The 18437-nt window shown below is 40.3% G+C and overlaps 1 long non-coding RNA gene across 7 annotated transcripts in view; it reads left to right on the plus strand.

The window, feature by feature from the left end:
• Positions 1-18437, plus strand: part of LOC124104589 (uncharacterized) — a 294556-nt gene that overhangs the window by 103767 nt on the left and 172352 nt on the right. For 4 of the 7 annotated variants that reach the window (XR_006855472.2, XR_009228358.1, XR_009228357.1 and 1 more), the window contains exon 5: positions 1711-1882. This is a non-coding gene — a long non-coding RNA (uncharacterized LOC124104589). Of the gene's footprint in view, positions 1-1710; positions 1883-14729; positions 14827-15422; positions 16913-18437 lie in introns of those variants that run through there. The other 3 variants (XR_006855471.2, XR_009228356.1, XR_006855474.2) reach the window with 2 other exon arrangements.

Below are 18437 nucleotides of genomic sequence, written 5' to 3' on the forward strand. Positions count from 1 at the left end.
GAAACCAATGTCTTGTTTCTAGGCAAATAGAGGGAGGGCAGAGAGCTTCCCTGAGTCTTCTGCTTCTTATCTTTAGCTCAGCAGTTCCATGTATTTGAGTGGCATATTCTGGTCCCCACAATGACCTCTCTCTTTGTCTGACTCCAAAGCTCTTTGCTGGATCGTGTTACCATCACTCAGATATAAGCACCTTAAAAGTTTAACTGACTTTCTGATTCAAGTACTTCTGACCCAGTTGGTAGAGGGTATTTTAGAATTCACATCTTTTTTTAAAAAACAAAAAATCCTTCCCCCCATAGAAATTTTTTGGTTTTCTTTAGATCCAGTATGCCTAGGCTTAAATAACATCTTGTTAAAACATTTAATTTCAAATGTTAAGACACACCCTTTCAAACTCTAATCTCTTGTTTACCTATCTCTAGAAAGTACTTTCTGGGCTGGTACCAACATTAAACATGTTCATACACAAGAGAATACATCTTCAAACACAGACAATGAGATTCTAGTCCCCACAGAGTCTCCTGAAGGTCAGATGGGGGAGGTGGAATCTGACATGGCCTAAAAATCTCATGAAAAATGTCCCCATGCTTATTAGGATATAACTAAGGCCATCTCAAGGGACCATCCCAGAGAAATCCCTGGGAGAAAGAAAAATGCTAATTTCTTATTCCAATTACCAGTATGCTCTTTAATTCAAATGAAATGCCCTCAGTGTGCTACATGCTTTATGAGATGTATCAAAAGACATGCCCCCAACCCTCAAGGGACTTCTATCAAGAAAAGATTTGACACATGCTGGGGCTATAGAGGGTCAGACAAGTAATATGAAGGAAAAGGAGAAGGACGCTTGAATTTTTTTTTTTTTCCTATAGCAGAGTCCAAAGAGACTGAACCCTGATTAGCCTTTTTTCTGCTTTATGGAATGTCTTGCTGTGGCTGCAGAAATAGAGAGGATGGAATAGGAGTTTTGCTTCTTTTACTTTAGGGTGCACAAATTCACCCTGAAATCAAGCCTTCAATTTTCAGTGCCTTTGACATAAGTAAAAGCCACATTAGGCTCAAGTTTTTATTATAGCCAATTTCCCCTCCTACTAAAGTGTCTCAGAAATTTATAAGGAAACCGATCTTTTTGAGTAACTGACCTGGCTCATTCTCTGCTGCAGGGGATGAAGACTAGGAAGTCCGGAGGATACTGGTTTACCAGGGTCTGCTAGAATGAGTTGTTTCACCTGGTTTGTTTTTGTGACGGGGGCTTTAGCTATTGCCTAGGTACCCATAGAGGATTCAGCATATACTTCAAAATATGGCATCCTGACATTTTGATATTTAAAGCTGAAGGAATTTGAGAAATGGCACGTCCAGGAAGAATTCTGCAAACTTCCCCTGAAACAGATCATAAGACGCTCATGTGAAAGAAGGCTTCCCTCTGCCTGGAGGAAAGGATTCCTAAATCCAAAGATGGAGGGATGCCAAGAGGAATCTGGGTGGACTGGCCTTGCCAAGTGTCCCCCAGCTCATACTCCTTTGTCCAATCAATTTTTCTGTGACTTTACTCTTCATCAAACGGAGTACAAACATACTCAAGCTTTGCAACTTTTTTAGGTCTACATTTCCTTATGAAGAGTTTTGTGCTATGAAACATTTATGTTAAACACATCTGTTTTTATCTGTACTCCTCTGTTAATCTGTTTTTTTTTTTTTTTGTTACAGGTGCCCCAGATGAGAAGCTGGAAAAGTGGAAGGAAAAGATGTTTCTTTCTTCCCTATAGTTTCTGGTGACTGCAAAAAGATAATCAAAGGTTGGGACACCCCATTTACCACAGAAACTGCAGATGAGGTCTGGGACAACTGACCAAAAGCCAGCAGAATGCAAGAATTCTTAGTAAGTCAGCTTCTTGGATCTCTGTAGCACCAGGTTGAGAGAGGAAAGTCAAAGTTTCTCCCTGTGTATTCCTTTTCAAATTTAGGTTTGTAGGAGGTAACCATTTGTAAGAATTAGTTCCTTTGGATTGTGACTTTGGTAAACTTGGTTTTAGTTATCCATTGATTATTGAAGGAAAATATATATTTTTCCCCTTTGCATCAATTTACTTGAATACAGCCATGTTAAGTGTAAATGTGTCAGTTGATATTACATATTTTAGTAAGGCTACAAATAATTTAAAACTCCATTTAAAGGAGAAAATATTTTAAAAGGGGTAAAATTATGACTCTTATACAAATATAGAATGAACACATGCCAAAGATTTTATTTAACTCATTAATTAAAGAGGAAACTGGTAAGATATTACAGTCAATTCAAAGGAAAATCCAAGAAAAAAAATATATATGTAATTAGGAATACTAAAATGAATTTGCTTAGAAGAGCAAAACTGTGGAAGAGCAATTGCACCTCTGCCAGATGGAATTCATTTGCATGTTTATGGACAAGAGTCATTTGCTTTGCTGGAAGTTACATATAATTTACACAGTTGTAAAATAACTCAACAACACTGAAAGGTGCAAAGACAAAATAGAATCAGATAGCCTGGAAGAGTATATAGAAAATACCTAGTTTTCCACTAGAGACAATTGGTTGTTTTAAAGTCTTTCAAGTAATTTTCCATTTATGCTACAGTGGTTTAAACCAGTAAGTTAATTTTTCTCATGCGCCAGGAATGATATTGAGATAGAATGATATTGAGATTCATAATATATATATATATATATATATATATATATATATATATATATATATTTATATGCTAACAAGATGACTGATAGCTGGGATGGCTGGTGAAATTTCAGCAGGACCATTAATCTCTGACCTCCCACCTTTGGGAAGGGGAGTAAGGTTTAAAGTTGATTGCCAGTGTCCTATGATTAAAGCAATCATGCCTACATAAGGCCTCCATAAAACCCCAAAGGATTTAGAGAGCTTCTGGATTGCTGAATGCATACAGGTACCTGGAGGATGGTGTGCCCTCCACCCCACCCCTGTGTCTTGCTCTGTGCATTTCTCCATGAGGCTGTTCATCTGTATCCTTTGCAATATACTTCATAATAAATGGGTAATGATAAATAAATCTTCCTCTGAATATTTTGAGCAGCTCTAGCAAATCACTTGAGTCCAAGGTATATGTGTGGTAGCGGGCAAGGTAGGTAGGTCATGGGAACCTGCTGGGAGCCATTAGCCAAGTAGGTATGACAATTTCCTTGCCAGCGTACCCCATGTTGCAGTGACATTGAATGTAAGTGACCTTGCTCAAGGACCAAGGCAGATTAGGGTGTTCCCAGTTTTAAGATAGTCGTGTTTAGGGCGTTCCCAGTTTAGGTTCCAGGTTTAAGGTTTAAGATTATTCCTGCTGGGAATAGGGCGTATCCTGCTGCCTGAGTTCCCCTTGAGTTCTCACGGGATTCAGACAGTATATTTTGGAGATAGAAGCCCAGTGGAGGTGAATTTGGGAGAGAAGGTGGATTTGGGCAGAGAACGTGAATTTGGGCAGAGAACGTGGATTTCCCCAGAACGTGATTGTAGACGGCTGGTGTGAGTTCGGGAATAAAGAGTTGCTGTTTGAATCTACAAGCTGTGTGGTGGCTCGTGATTGTGTGCCCAGCCAGACTGCGGCATTTGTGCCCAGCCAGACTGTGGCATTTGGTGGCCCGTACGGGGATAGAAATAAGATAAAAAAATGTAGGAAGACAAAAGTTTTAAACCCACAAAATAGGAAGAAAAAAAAAACTAGGAGGAAAATAAGCAACTAAGGGTAAATATACAAACCTTAGGAAAAAAAAAAAAAAACTAGAAGATAGAAATAAGATAAAAAATGGTTGAAAATATCAAGTAAGGTATTACAGATAGAAAATGCAAAAAGCTAAGACAACTATTAGATACAGACATACTTATTAAAGCAAAAAGAGGAAATTGGAAGGGGGTATATATCCCCCAAAGATAAACTTAAAATAACGCTTTTTACACTAAACTTTTTAAATTTGGATTCATAAGGACTTAGTGCTGCGGAAAGACATATGTATCCAAAAAATGTACATAAGCCTAAGGTACTTTGGAAAGATATTCTAACAGGACAATGGAAAGGTCCTGACCCAGTGATTGTCTGGAGTCGGGGTTTTGTTTGTGTTTTTCCACAGGGAGAACAGCAGCCCATTTGGATTCCAGAGAGATTAACTAAAACAGTTTCTACAGATCGAAAAGAAGATGATTTGACTCAAATCCATAACAGCTGATATCCAGAGCTCCAGCTTGGCCATTCTTACATCTGCGACAGTGATTAACCAGGATGCTTTTTTCAATAGCTATTTTATTATTGCATTTTTCCACATCATAAGGTTCTATTTTTATTTTTTGAGCTCATACAAACCTAGGTTAATGTTTTTCTGATCAGTTTTATTTTTTGACTGTGGAGTTTTTAAACATTGCAATGGAGATTTCACCCAGGTAAAGCTACAAGGCCTTTACTATTTTCTTATGTGTTGTACGTTTGTGTACACTCTTGTGTTTTGTGTTGTATGTCTGTATGTGCGTATGTCCATATTTCTTATATGAGGAGCGCTCATGAAAAAATGGATCCGAATTATTATTATTTTTTATTCACGTGATTTAAATGGTTTAATTTAAATTATGTAAACAGCTGTTAAGGATTGTTTTTAAAGGTGGTTAACAGATCTGTTTGTTTACTAATTTAAATTAGGTAAAAAGCTGTTAAGCATTGTTTTTAAAGTAGGTTAACAGATCTGTTTGTTTACTTTCACCTTTCCTTTTCATTATATTTAATAATTCTTTTCAGGATAATGTCTTTTTAGCATCATTGCCAGAATTCCTATCTCCATCCCAGTGCCGGTGAAGAACTCAACAAGTAATGCTCAATCAAAGAGTCAACTTACTTTGGGAGGAAACGGATTTTGGGAGGAAATGGACATATTGATAGATTCCTCTGCTTTGAACTGCTTGCAGAACTTGCCTGGACTATGTAACTATCGTTTGGTGCAGCGAATTGTGGTAATGCTGGCATATCTTTGCTGAAGGTGTCACCAGTGATGCAATTTTTCCCAAGGAGCCGTCAATTGGCTTGGTGTCGTGGCATTTCTGTATCCTCCTCCCTTCTGCTAGTGATGGTCTAAAATTTGGGGGCCAATGGCTTATGCTGGACCGGTAGTCAGTGACGGGTATGATCCAATTGCAGTGGTATCAACCTAAGACAGGAGGCTGACGCCTAAAGGTCAGTTTTCCGATGACGGGTAAGAACCATATGTTGAATTGGACAACCTACCAGGCACGGTCCATAAGCCACATTAACCTCACTCCCCCACTGGCACCAAGGCCAAATTTGGGGGCCAACAGAGGTGAGGCAAAGAACCTCACCCCCCCACTGGTGCATAGACCTATCCACAAGTATGGCTGTATGCTGGACCGGTAGTCAGTGACGGGTATGATTCAATTGCAGTGGTATCAACCTAAGACAGGAGGCTGACGCCTAAAGGTCAGTTTTCCGATGACGGGTAAGAACCATATGTTGAATTGGACAACCTACCAGGCACGGTCCTTAAGCCACATTGCTTGTTGTTTAATTAATCAGAAGGGGGGAGATGCTGGGAGCCATTAGCCAAGTAGGTATGACAATTTCCTTGCCAGCGTACCCCATGTTGCAGTGACATTGAATGTAAGTGACCTTGCTCAAGGACCAAGGCAGATTAGGGTGTTCCCAGTTTTAAGATAGTCGTGTTTAGGGCGTTCCCAGTTTAGGTTCCAGGTTTAAGGTTTAAGATTATTCCTGCTGGGAATAGGGCGTATCCTGCTGCCTGAGTTCCCCTTGAGTTCTCACGGGATTCAGACAGTATATTTTGGAGATAGAAGCCCAGTGGAGGTGAATTTGGGAGAGAAGGTGGATTTGGGCAGAGAACGTGAATTTGGGCAGAGAACGTGGATTTCCCCAGAACGTGATTGTAGACGGCTGGTGTGAGTTCGGGAATAAAGAGTTGCTGTTTGAATCTACAAGCTGTGTGGTGGCTCGTGATTGTGTGCCCAGCCAGACTGCGGCATTTGTGCCCAGCCAGACTGTGGCAGGAACCCTGATTTATAACCAGTCCATCAGAAGTATAGATCACAGGTGGGATTTGTTGGCATCTGAAGTAGGTGGCAGTTTTGAGGGACTGGTGTCGTCTCCAGTGTCAGAATTGAATTTAATTGTAGGCTGTACAGCTGATGTCCACTGGAGAATTTGGTGTCAGAAGTGCTGTGTTGAGTGAATGTATAAGAAAGTCGAGTAGGAAAAGCCTTTTTTCTCTGTATTTCTGAAGTAGTCCAAGGCTGGTGCCAAGATAGTACACCCAGTGGCATCAGGTCAGTCTCTTTCTATGCTGCTTTTCATCTTTAGTTTCATTCCCTGGGCTGTGTGATAGCTGCTCTGCCTCCAGGCAGCTCTTTCTAATTCCAGGCAGGAAGAATGGGAAAGTACCCTAATTCTTCTTCTGAGAGTTTCTCTTTTTATTTAGGAAGGGAAAACCTCCTAGAGAATCATATGGCCACCCCTAGCTGAGACAGAATAGGAAGGTGAATATTCTGGCTGTTTGTCCTCTATAGTAAAAGAAAACAGGAAAAGGGGGAATCCAGTCGTTTTTAGGAAGTCAGTTTATATTTACCAGAGTATACCAAATCACTCATTTTAAGATGGGGGTTCTAAAAACAATTTCTTTACTTTGAACTATAGATAAGCTTTTATTTATTATTTTTTAAAATATATTATTTTATTCTTTGCCTTTGCCCCCTATGAATAGGCCAGGGGTATGCATAGTTAGCTCCTCTTTGAGAACTAGTTTCAGTAGTGTTAGCCTACTAACCCAAGACAAATTTAAATTGAGTATATGCAACTAATTACATGTGTAATGATCAGGCTACAAAATGTGAAGCTTAAATATAAAAGCCCAACCTGCTACTGGGAGGATTCTGATCCAAAGCTCCAGGTTCAGAAAAGTCCTCTGACATGCTGTGTTATTTGGAGAGAGAGGTATAAGAAGTTGAACTGAAGTATGGAAGGAAATTTTTTCCTTCACTTTTGTATTTTTTTAGGAGTAAAAATTGAATCTGAAAATATGACAGCTAGAAGTTTTGTGAATGTAGGTGGAATTTGTAGCAATGGAATATTTGAAGTGTTGTGTTTGATCCAGGAGGGTTATTCTCTCATGCCTTTTCTTTTAGATTTTCCATTCTTTTTGATAAGAAAACAGGTCCGGATGTGTGAGCTACATGTTCCTAGATAGTGCTTAGGAAAGTCTTACCTGTTCTTTGGAGTAGCTCCCCACTCCCCTCTGGGAGCAGAAAGACTCAATCTCATTTACATGTGTCAGTGCAATTATCAACTTCCAAATTTCTCTTCTGCATTTCTTTGCCTTTGCCCCTAGGAATAGGCCAGGGGTATGCATAGTTAGCTCCTCTTTGAGAACTAGTTTCAGTAGTGTTAGCCTACTAACCCAAGACAAAGTCTCAAATGATATTTGGAGGGGTAGATCCAAGATTGTCTGCTCAAAAGTCAATACTTGGGGTGCAAGAGTTGGAGGGAAGGAAATCAGATTTATTCAAGGGCTGACCCTGGGAAGATGGAGGGGGCTTCAAAGCTCCCTCCTGAAGAAACTCAGGTACACAAAAGGGCTTTTATAGAGAAGGAAAGGAGGTGGTGGGGGGATAATGTACAGGAAGGTTGCATGCTGAATGGAGTCCTGGTCATGCAGGACACACAAATCAGAATGGACCTTGACCTCCTGGGGCTAGTTACCAACATATTACTTTTCTGCAAGTTAAACATCATAGCAATTTACATGCTCTTTGTTGGTTGATGCACAGAATTAATGAATGAGGAGGGGGATAACACATTCTGATGATTTCTGAAGGTCACCAGATGTTCCTCTTCTGTAAATCTGAAGAAAGATTATTTAGCAGTTAACATCTTAATCCTTTAGGTGCAGCTTTTCTTTTGAATTCAGAATGCCAGGCAAAGGCAGGGGAAGTACCTCTGCAAAAGGCAACTCCCCAGAGAGCAGCTCCTGTTAAAGGGAGATTATAACTATGATTTACTGGGTGTTACTATCTAGGTGTTGAGAAGCAATTCCCTATGTTTTACACCAGTTGATACCTCTTCACTCGGGAAAGTGCTAAGGGTTGTGTGACCATGGGAGGTTAGATGTGCAGCTCCTTTCTGTGTGGAAGGCTGAACTGTCATCCTTGCCTGGTGTGACCCGTGATGTTGCTGATGGTCTTTCCCATGGAACAGCTGTCATCTTCCATAGCTCTTTTGTCCTTGATTCTCTTCCTGCTATGTGAATCCCATCAGCTCCCAGTTCTAGTTTTCAAATTTCAAATTTCCCCCCTATTCTGTGTAGCAGTTTTCTCTCCCTTTTGCTGTATGAGAGGAAAAACAAAACCAATACTTTTTTTTTCTTTTACATGTCTAGATTCTTGATTGGGTCTCTGTAATAAAGGGCAGATTATTAAGAGAAAAGCAAACAGAAGTTTATTAACATGAATATCTCATATTTATGTGGGAGAAACTCAGAGATGAATAACTCAAAAGGGTGGTCAAAATTTTGGGGTTTAGATTTCAACAAAGAATAGGATCTTTGGGGCTTCTGGGTAGGGGAGGCAAGTTATGGGAAGGTAACCTGGAAAAGTAGGATAAACAAGAGTAAGTTTCATTATGCAGATTTACGATTCTTTTTCATTAATAAGAGTCTCCTGGTACTGAATGAGGAACACCCTTCTGAATGGAGATTTTCTTTATAAATGTAAAATTTTCTTACAAAACCTCTGCCACCAGAACTTTTCCTGTATCTGCTGAAAAAAATATTTCTCAAAGTAATCAGCTCAAAATACCCTTATGGCAAATATCCATATTTTAGAGTGGCATATTCTGGTCTCCTACATTCTTGTGGCTTTTCTTGTTTTAGAATTGATTTCTCTGTTTTTTTCAAAGGCCTGCTCTTTTTTTTTTTTTTCCCCAGCTTCCCTCTTCTTTCCTCTCAAAGTGAAATCAGGAGAACAGTCTCCTCAGGAAACAGACTCCCTGTTTCTGGGAATTCCTGCTTTTTAGAAGCAAAACCAAAGCTTTACTTCAAAACATCTATAGTCACAGCTAGTGGCAGAGGCCTGCAGGGGTCTGAACTGCTGCAGTTCAAAGGCTGTCTGCTGATTAGCACCCTGAAGAGAGCAGGGAAAATATCCCTCAAGGCTTTTAACCTTCTGTGTGGGGACCATAATCCAAATCGTCCATTTACATTTTGATGAATAATGTGGAGCTGCAGAACCCTTAGCTCTCTGGGGAATGTCAGTGATAATGTGAAAAGGGTAAAGAGGAGTTGCTGATTGGAGAAGTTGTTGAGCTCCTCTACTGCCACAGCCACTGCCACAGCCACAGTGAACACAGTTATGGCCAACATTTGTCCCAAGGCACCCACGAGCAAGTGGGAAGTAAAAGAGTGTTCAGTGAGAACAGCGAATCCTGACTACTCTCTTCCAAATGTGGATGAGGAAAAAAAGCCCTGAACCTGAGAAATTGATGTGACTCCATTTTTGAAAAAACTAGCCTCTACCTCAGAGCAAGGCCTGTCCAAAGGTGGGAGGGGGATGACCCAGCGTTCCTAGGCACATAGCCACCCTGCTGAGTTATTTGTCTATAAATAACAGGAAAGACCTGCGGAGCCAGATACCCCTAAAGGCAGTGACCAGATATCCTTGACTCAGCAATGCAAGACCAAAGAATGCTTGAGACCTAATTCCGGACCATAGCAACAACCAATTAGAGTGAGGCAGGGAACATATCTGAAATGCCAGGTGACCCGTCCAATAGTTTCAGTGATTGATAACATGATTATGTAACCCTGCAGTTTAGCATATACACTCTTGAAACCCCTCCCAGCCTAAACCAATCAGTTCAAATGTATCCCCCTCTTGAACTAACTTGTTCCCACCAGTGAATGTACTAATCAATGTTAAGAGTCCTTGTTTGATTTTCCCATGAAATGATTTGCTGTGTGATATTGTGACGCATAGAGTATCCCCCCAAAACCTATAAATCCTCACTGAACTAAGGGCCACGACTCACTCCTCGGGACCCTGCATTGGGAATGGTTGTGAGTCCAGGCTCCAGCTTGCAATAAAGACTCTTGGGTGATTGCATCAGATTTGGCTCCTGGAGGTCTATTGGGGTCCCACGATTCTGGCATTACAAACCCAAAACAAAGAGATTTAGTTTTAGTCTTGGTTGGCTTTGCCTCTGATTACATACGTGGATCTTTCTATCAACTCTTTGAGCTTTATTTTTTAAAAAATCATTAAATTTGCAACCGTCAAGATTATTTCCAATTCCAAACATGGGATTTTTTTAATATGCTAGAGGTTTTATTCCCAGTGAGTTATATCAGCAGAACCCCACTGAAGAGCAAGGATATTCCTTTGAAGGACTAAGGTATGTTCAGCAGAATAGGCATTGAAAATGCAGTGCAGACATTGAATTAAGAAGTAGCAGTGCTTTGGAGCTGGCCTCAAAGAAAGGATTTTATTATTAAGTCAGACTAGAACGTCCCATGCTGTTTCTCTTGCATCCTTGGAATGATGGATTCAAAGAGCTTAAACAACTTCAGAAAAGAAACTTCAAAGGATACAAGAGCAGAGACAGCACAGGGGCTTTATCTCCCATTTTTTATCCACTGCCCCCCTGCAATTGAAAAGCAGAAACTTGACTCTCAGGTTGCAGACACAGGGCTGAAACAAAGATATGAGACCATCAAGAATAAGTGCCTCCACATTTCAGACCAGTTGAGGGAAAGGTCCATGAACAGAAAGGCCAGTGAACTGACATTGTGATTGTCGACTTGTTGGAGAAGAGAAAAATGGAAATGTGACTTTAAACTGCAAGATAAACAAAGAATCACTCCTCTTGAATCCAGACAGTGCTTGAATTCCAGATAAAATGAGCACTAATAATATAATTACTAGTTAAGGTGTGCTAAGTGCTGCTGGCTATTGAAGTGTTTTGTGATTTCCTCATTTGCCCTTCACAATGGCCCCATCAGTAGGTAGTATTATAAATGAAGAAACCATGGTCAGAGAAGTTATTTATTCAAGTTCTCAAAGTGACTAGGTCAATGTCAGGATTTGTATGCATATCTGTGTGTGCAATCTGTAGCAATGGACTATTTGAAGTTTTGTGTCTGATCCGGGAGGATTATTCTTTTGTGCCTTACCTGTCTCTGGAGATTGTGTTCTCGTGTCTCTAATGCTTGTCCAGAGGCTACAGCCTCACTCGGCACAATTTCTAGCATTGCCACTGTAGACAACCAGAATATGCCACCCCCAAATATGCCACTTCGGTGTAAGGATTATTTTGTGCTTTGGGCAATTGAGAAGAAACAGATATAAGAAAACCTCTCTGCCCTCTCCAATTTGCCTAAAAAAAAAAAGACAAAAATTAATAAAAGCAGAATTTTCCTTTCTCCTTCTCTATCAGGGACAAACATTGACCACTAGAGAACAACTCTGGGCCCTTTACAATCTGAGGTGGCACCAGAGGAATCCATATGCCAAAAACCCCATGTGATTATCTTCCCACAGTTGGCTATGGGAAGAGACTCAAAGACCTTTTTCTTTGTCTTGTCACTTTTCTAAAAATTTGCCTTCTTTGTTGAAAATTCTATACAAGCTGTATTTTCTTTCTTTCTTTCTTTTTTTTTAAACTTTTAAAATATTTTTTAAATTAAGAAATACAAAAAAAAAAACACACTTCAGATATTATAAGAACAGGACTAGGAACACAGGGAAGCAAATTAAAGGTGTACAAATGAAGGCCATACATGTAAAACAAGCTAATTGAGTCTAAATGAAGCTTGGAATTTAACTAGGTCCTGTCTTTCCCCTCACAATATCATTTTCCTCCTGGTTGTATACAAAGTATACAATTCATGTCTTCATACATGTACTTTAGGTAATGATGACCATCACATTCCACCATAACTTCTAACCCCATGCTCTCTCCCTTTCCCTCCCACCCCTCTGCCCTATCTAGAGTTTGTCTATTCTTCCCATGATATACAATCAATCAACAAATATGTGAAAAAATGTTCATCATTGCTAGCAATTAGAGAAATGCAAATCAAAACTACTGTAAGGTTTCATCTCACTCCAGTCAGAATGTAAGCTATTATGAATACAAACACCAATAAGTGTTGGCAAGGATGTGGGGAAAAAGGTACACTCATACTGGGACTGCAAATTGGTGCAGCCAACATGGAAAGCAGTATGGAGATTTCTTGGAAAATTGAGAATGAAACCACCATTTGACCCAGCTATCCCTCTCCTTGGTCTGTACCCAAAGAACTTAAAAACAGCATACTACAGGGGCACAGACACATCAATGTTTATAGCAACACAATTTACAATAGTTAAACTGTGGAACCAACCTAGATGCCCTTCAGTAGATGAATAGATTTAAAAAATGTGGCACTTATATACAATGCAATATTACTCAGTAATAAAAGAGAATAAAATCATGGCATTTATAGGTAAATGGATGAAGTTGGAGGAGATAATGCTAAATGAAGTTAGCCAATCCCCAAAAACCTAATGCCAAATGTTTTCTCTGATATATGGAGACGGATTCCTAGTGGGATAGGGATAGGGAGCATGGGAGGAATATACAAGCTGTATTTCAAAAATACCTCTTTGAGAAGTACCATTACTTGGGCATCTGCCAAGTATGCATGAAGAATAGTTAATAACCTTCTTTGTGTTTTTCTCTTGTTAATCTGTTTTTTGTTATAGAGTACCTCTGAGCTAAAACTTTTCTTTCCCTAAACTATTTTAACATGTAGAGTAGCATAAGTGTTTCTTCTAGAACTCCAGGGTTTCATGGAAAAGTACCAGGGTTCTGTGGAGCTGCTTTTCAAAAGAGATATCCTGTAGCTGACTTTATGTAAACACTGTCTTCCTCCAACTCCTATTTTCATGTTTGCGAACATTAATTTTTCCCCATTGAATTCAAGACCTTTTTCTTTCCTTCTCCAAATTATACCCTCATCTTTATTTCTAATGCAATTAGAATCTGTTCCAGAAAACTAAACCTGAAATGTTTCTGGCTAAAGCAGAAAATTCATTATATTTGTTTAATTGTAACCCAAATAGGAAATAACACACGGATGAGATTTTTATTACAATTCCCATCCAACCTACATCTCTAATCCCATTGACCTGTTTTTCTACCTAACACTCTGGTTATACAAAGCTCCCTCAGGGGGGACTGGGGAGGGCAGGCAGGATGTTCTAGTGTGACTGCCTGGGTGTGACTTGGGCATCCTGGGTCCTTGGTTACGGCCCCTCATAATGTTGTCTTTAATTTGTAGAAGTGGAGGGCTTGTAACAGTGCCCCTATGGTTTTCTCCATCTTGAATGGAAAATTTGTAGCAACAAATGAGGAAAAAACATGCTCCTGTCACATTTATCCTTAGAGTTATGTTTTAAATTTGATTGTTACAAATAGATGTGGTATGTACCAGCCAGACTTTAAAAATTAAGTTTTAAACTAAAAAGTCTGTAAGGAACAATCAGGTGACATAACCAAACTGAAGTGCATTGAAGCAGGGAATAGAACAGAATGGGTGAGAACCCTGAGAGGCTTGTGCCCCTTTGTAGAGGTTGTCTCCATGGGGCCCTCGCTGATTATTGCCACCTAGCATTGGAGGTTCAACATAACCATCTTTCAATTTTTCAAGAGGATCTAGAAATTCAGAAAATTACAAAAAACCTCTCAGGTTTTTTTTTTTTTAATGTTGGCAACATAATTTTTCAAAGTGTAAAATACTATGTAAGATAAAATAAATTTGGTACTGTAGGCTGCCATTTTTCAGCCTCTACTCTAGAACTTCATTGAGCAAAGGTAAAGGCAGGACTTGGATAAAAATAAAAGAAAGCATTAGTCCTTTTGAAACTGGGTGATGTTCTGGAGAGTCAAACTTCTTTCACAATCAGATGGGTGAAGTCAGAACTGAAGGCCTTGCTAGCAGAGGCTGCAAGGCCATGTGCCGGTGATATTGGAAACAGAACTCCTACTTGATACATGCTGGCATTTGGCTTTCTTCTGCTTTCAAAGTTTGTCATTTTGTACAACGAAGAGATAAGTGCTATGAGATTGAAATGCAGAAACAAGTTACTTCCGGTCATCATAGCTAGCACAATTGCTCTTTAAGATTTCTTTGAAAGGAAGGTAGAGGGGTGATTTGCTAGAGACTAGCCTGCTGGGTACTATTTTTAAGAGAAAACTAACTGGAGCAAGAGAAACAACACAATTGACATAATGGTATTGCATTTAAACCATGACATCAAAGAATAGGAAGACTTTGGACAAAAAAAAAAAATGTTTGAATGAAAAAAAAAAGTAATCTTGGAGGAAGTATCAGTGGAGGTAAAGTCACAGAGATGAGATGTCATACCAGGCAGCCTTGTGGTCATTAGATTTGACTCTTTCTTTTCTTCAGTTTATTCAACACACATTGGAATAGTTTCTAAGGGCTTTAACAAATATTAATTCACTTCAGTTTTATGTATCTACTATGAGGTAGATGATACTAATTATATTCATTTTATAGATGAGAAAACTAGCTGTTTTATTATCTAAAGACTTATTAGGTTCTCATGATGGTGGGACAGAACACAGTGGCCCCTGGACAGATGAAGAATGTTTTATTATTCACAGTTCCCAGTGAGGGAAAACCACCTTGAAGAGCCATGTGTTGTGCCAAGGGGAAGCGCAGCAGCAAACTGGAATTGTAGGCGGTGCTTTTGTGTAGCAGGTAGGATAGAATTGGCTGGATTTCACAGGCTTCTTGTAGAATGGATTTTTTAATGATTCTGCAAGCTCAGGGAAAAGGGGCCGCATTCTTCAATGTTTGATACCAGGCAGTTGGGTGTGTATGTTGCAATCCAGCTGTGTTAGAGCCCTGGGAGGGAAATGATTAAGCTAGGGGTTTAGCAAACTGCCTGCAAAGGGAAATTGAAAGCTTTTTAGCCAGAAAGGCAAAACTGAGTCAAGATAGCACTTAAGAAATAATACTTTGAGGCGGACCCGATAACACACTCACTAGTAAGTGGTAGAGGCAGGAGTCAGCACCAGATAATCTAGTTCCGGAGTCCATGGGAAAATAGGTCAGGAAAAGAAATTCAAGGTGAGATTATGGAGTTATTTGAAAGCCAAACAAAGTTCCTTGGATTTTCTTTGATCTAATGAAACAACAGAGATAAAGAAATACAATGGGAGGACAAGGACAAACATGTAGAAGGGTATATGGTGGGAGGATGGGGCCTTGGTTTCAAAGCAGCTGTCATCCTTGCCAAACTGTGTATCTTATATCCATACATTTTTCTAACCTTTTGTTGTTGTTTTTGGCAGTGTTACTGAAAGCTTGGTCCTTATCTGAAAAACCAGCCTCCACCTCAGAGCAAAGCCTGTCCAAGGAAGGGGGCGTGACCCTTGTCCTTGGAAAGACCCACAGAGCACTCCTAGGCACACACCCACCCTGCTGAGTTGTTTGTCTACAAATAACAGGAGAGATCTGCTGCGCCAGGTGTCCCTGACTCAGTCAGGCTAGGTGGGGATCCATAGCAACCCCTTAGTAGCCACCAATCAGCATGAGACAGGGAAATACCTGGGATGCCAGAGGACCCTCCCAGTAGTTTATGGTGGTTGATAACATGCTGGGAAACCATGTAGTTCAGCACATACACCCCTCATGGCTTAAACCAATCAGTTCAAACAAATCCCCCTCTTGTACTAACCAATCACCCTTCCCCAACTTGTTCCCGCCAGTGCTAATCAGGTTTTAGAGTTGTTTTATGATTTTCCCACGGTGTGTGATGATTTCCTAAGAGATGCTATGATGTATGTAAAGTCCCTGCCTTCCCCAAAGAGTGTATAAAACTGCTGCAAACCCTGGGCTTGGGGCCTCTCAGCGTCATCAGTTGCTGGGTGTGCATGGAGGACAGAGCTAGCTCGCAATAGACACCTCTTTGCTGCTTACATGGACGATCTTGGTCCCTGGTGGTCTTTTGGGGGTCTCGAACTTGAGCATAACAGGTCCAACCCAGTAAGGAAGATATAGTTTTGAAAAAAAGGAAAAAGAAGGTTTTTTGCTTTGCTAACAAAGGAGAAACACAGGAGACTCCTGTTCTGGAGGCTGTGATTCTGCCCATCAGCAGGAACAGGGGGCTTTTAAAGAGGTGATTCGAAGGCTACTACATTCCACATGTTCTCTGTTGGAGGCGTAATTCACTTCTTCATTTGGGAGATAGCCGTTTCTGAGACCTTCTGGTACCATCTCCCAAACCAGGATTACTTTGTTCCTAAAGTGGGTGTATACTCAAGGAGAGATAATTGTTTAGGATGGGGAAGAAAGGTAATCCTAATTCCCCTGAGATAAGGGAGGGGGAGAGATTAGGGAGGAGCAGGAATAGAGGAAGGGAGAGAAACATGTCCATTTTAAAATTAACTCACTGTAGCAGAGCAGCAGGGTCTGCGTTCAAAGCATAAAGTGGACCACTGTTACAGCAACAGAGATAACTTGCATTTGCTCCTAATAGGTACCTGAAGACTGTAGCAATGTGGATGCAATTTTTGTAGACAAAGGGAAAAGTACCTTTACAAATATTTCAGTATCAGTATTTAAAATTCCTATTTAGGAAACCCTGAATGTGTGCCTCTAGGCAAAGACCAATTATTTAGAAATCTGGACCTCTCCTTCTGCCCTTACTCCTACTTCTTTTGAACTCAAATTGGGATTCACTGAATGGATGGCTATAAATGCCTTTTTGATTAACTCTTTCATCCTATGTGAACTTCTATATTCATGTTGATCAAATAAATCATTAAATGTTAAAGCATCATCTGTTGGTTTTGTCTTTGTCCTAAAACACTTTCCCTAAGTGTTGTAACTGAGGGATACTGTGTGGAATTCCCAGAGTCACTCTGCTTAGATAGGCAGATTTTGTCCCTCCTGTCCTCTCCTTACCCCGGAGGTGCTGGTTAAGCATTTGGAAGCTGACTTCTCATCTGATCTTGAAGGGCTGGTTACTGGAACAACTGTGGCAGAGGCTGGGGAGGGTGGTTGAATTGCTGGAGACTTACCTGCCTGGTGCTCAGGTCTCTGAGGAAACCCAGCCAGCACAAAGGAAGCTGATTCAGGATCACTTGATCCGAGCACACTGGGGCTTATTGTCATCACTCCCCAAGATGTGAATTACACAAAAAAGCTTATTTCTGTCCGTTGTCAACCAGCAGGGCGGCAGCTTAGACAAGCATAAATTCTGAGGTCTCTCACAGACATGCTGGGGTGGGGTCCTTGTTTTCTTTCCACTCATGGCTGAACAGGGCTGGCCCCACTGAATATTGGGCAATAGACATTCCCCAATTCAAACTCTTTTTACTATAATGTTAATTCCAAAATTTGCTTAGGGGTTTCCAATTAACTACCAAGACTTTTACTTATTTTGTGTTGTTTGGACCCAAACAACTTTCTAGGCTGATCCTGCCCATATCAAGTTTGCTCCCTCCTGCATGGATCTGCCTTTAGACTTCAGCTGGTGTGTTCCTGCTCTCTCCTGTGCCCAGCCCAACTCATCCTCAAGCATTTGTTTGGATTGTTGTGAATTGACTCTAGGCTCATAGGTCTGTCCCAGTTTTCCGTCTCATAGTTTAATTCCTTAAAGATACGGTGGCCATGAGTGAAAATGAGTTTGATTTTGCAAATGAGCACCTGTAGGCTACTTGCCTTCTACATTTGCTTTTAATGAGGACCTCAAATAATAGGTTTTTTTTTTTTTAAAAAAAAAGGGGAAAAAACAGGTTTCTTTATTGGAAAGTTTGAGGCTTTATGTCTAGTTGCAATGGGGAAATTATCTATCTATCTGGAAAACAACTTTCCAGTTGTACCATGGAAGCCTATTTTTTATACAATCTTGAACTGCCTTCCTACTTCTACCAGATACCTAATGAAGGCCTTTCTACAGTGAACACACTGAATTAGGTCTCTGAGAGGAAAATAAATATCCTCAGTGTGCAGCTTGAAAGGTCTATGGTACACTCGTACATTTGTGGTGGGACTGCAAATAGGGGCACCCAATTTGGAAAGCAGTATGGAGATTCCTTGGAAATCTGGGAATGGAACCACCATTTGACCCAGCTATTGCTCTTCTCACACTATACCCAAAGGACTTAAAAACAGCATACTACAGGGACACAGCCATATCAATGTTTAAAGCAACACAACTCACAGTAGCTAAACTGTGGAGCCAACATAGATGTCCTTCAGTGGATGAATGAATACAAAAACGTGGCATTTATACACAATGGAATATTACTTAGCATTAAAAAAGAACAAAATCATGGCATTTTCAGGTAAATGGATGGCAT

Source organism: Marmota monax, unplaced genomic scaffold (assembly GCF_021218885.2).
Source record: "Marmota monax isolate L192 unplaced genomic scaffold, Marmota_monax_Labrador192_F-V1.1 WCK01_AAM20220418_F8-fsc00001, whole genome shotgun sequence".
NCBI classification, from domain to species: domain Eukaryota; kingdom Metazoa; phylum Chordata; class Mammalia; order Rodentia; family Sciuridae; genus Marmota; species Marmota monax.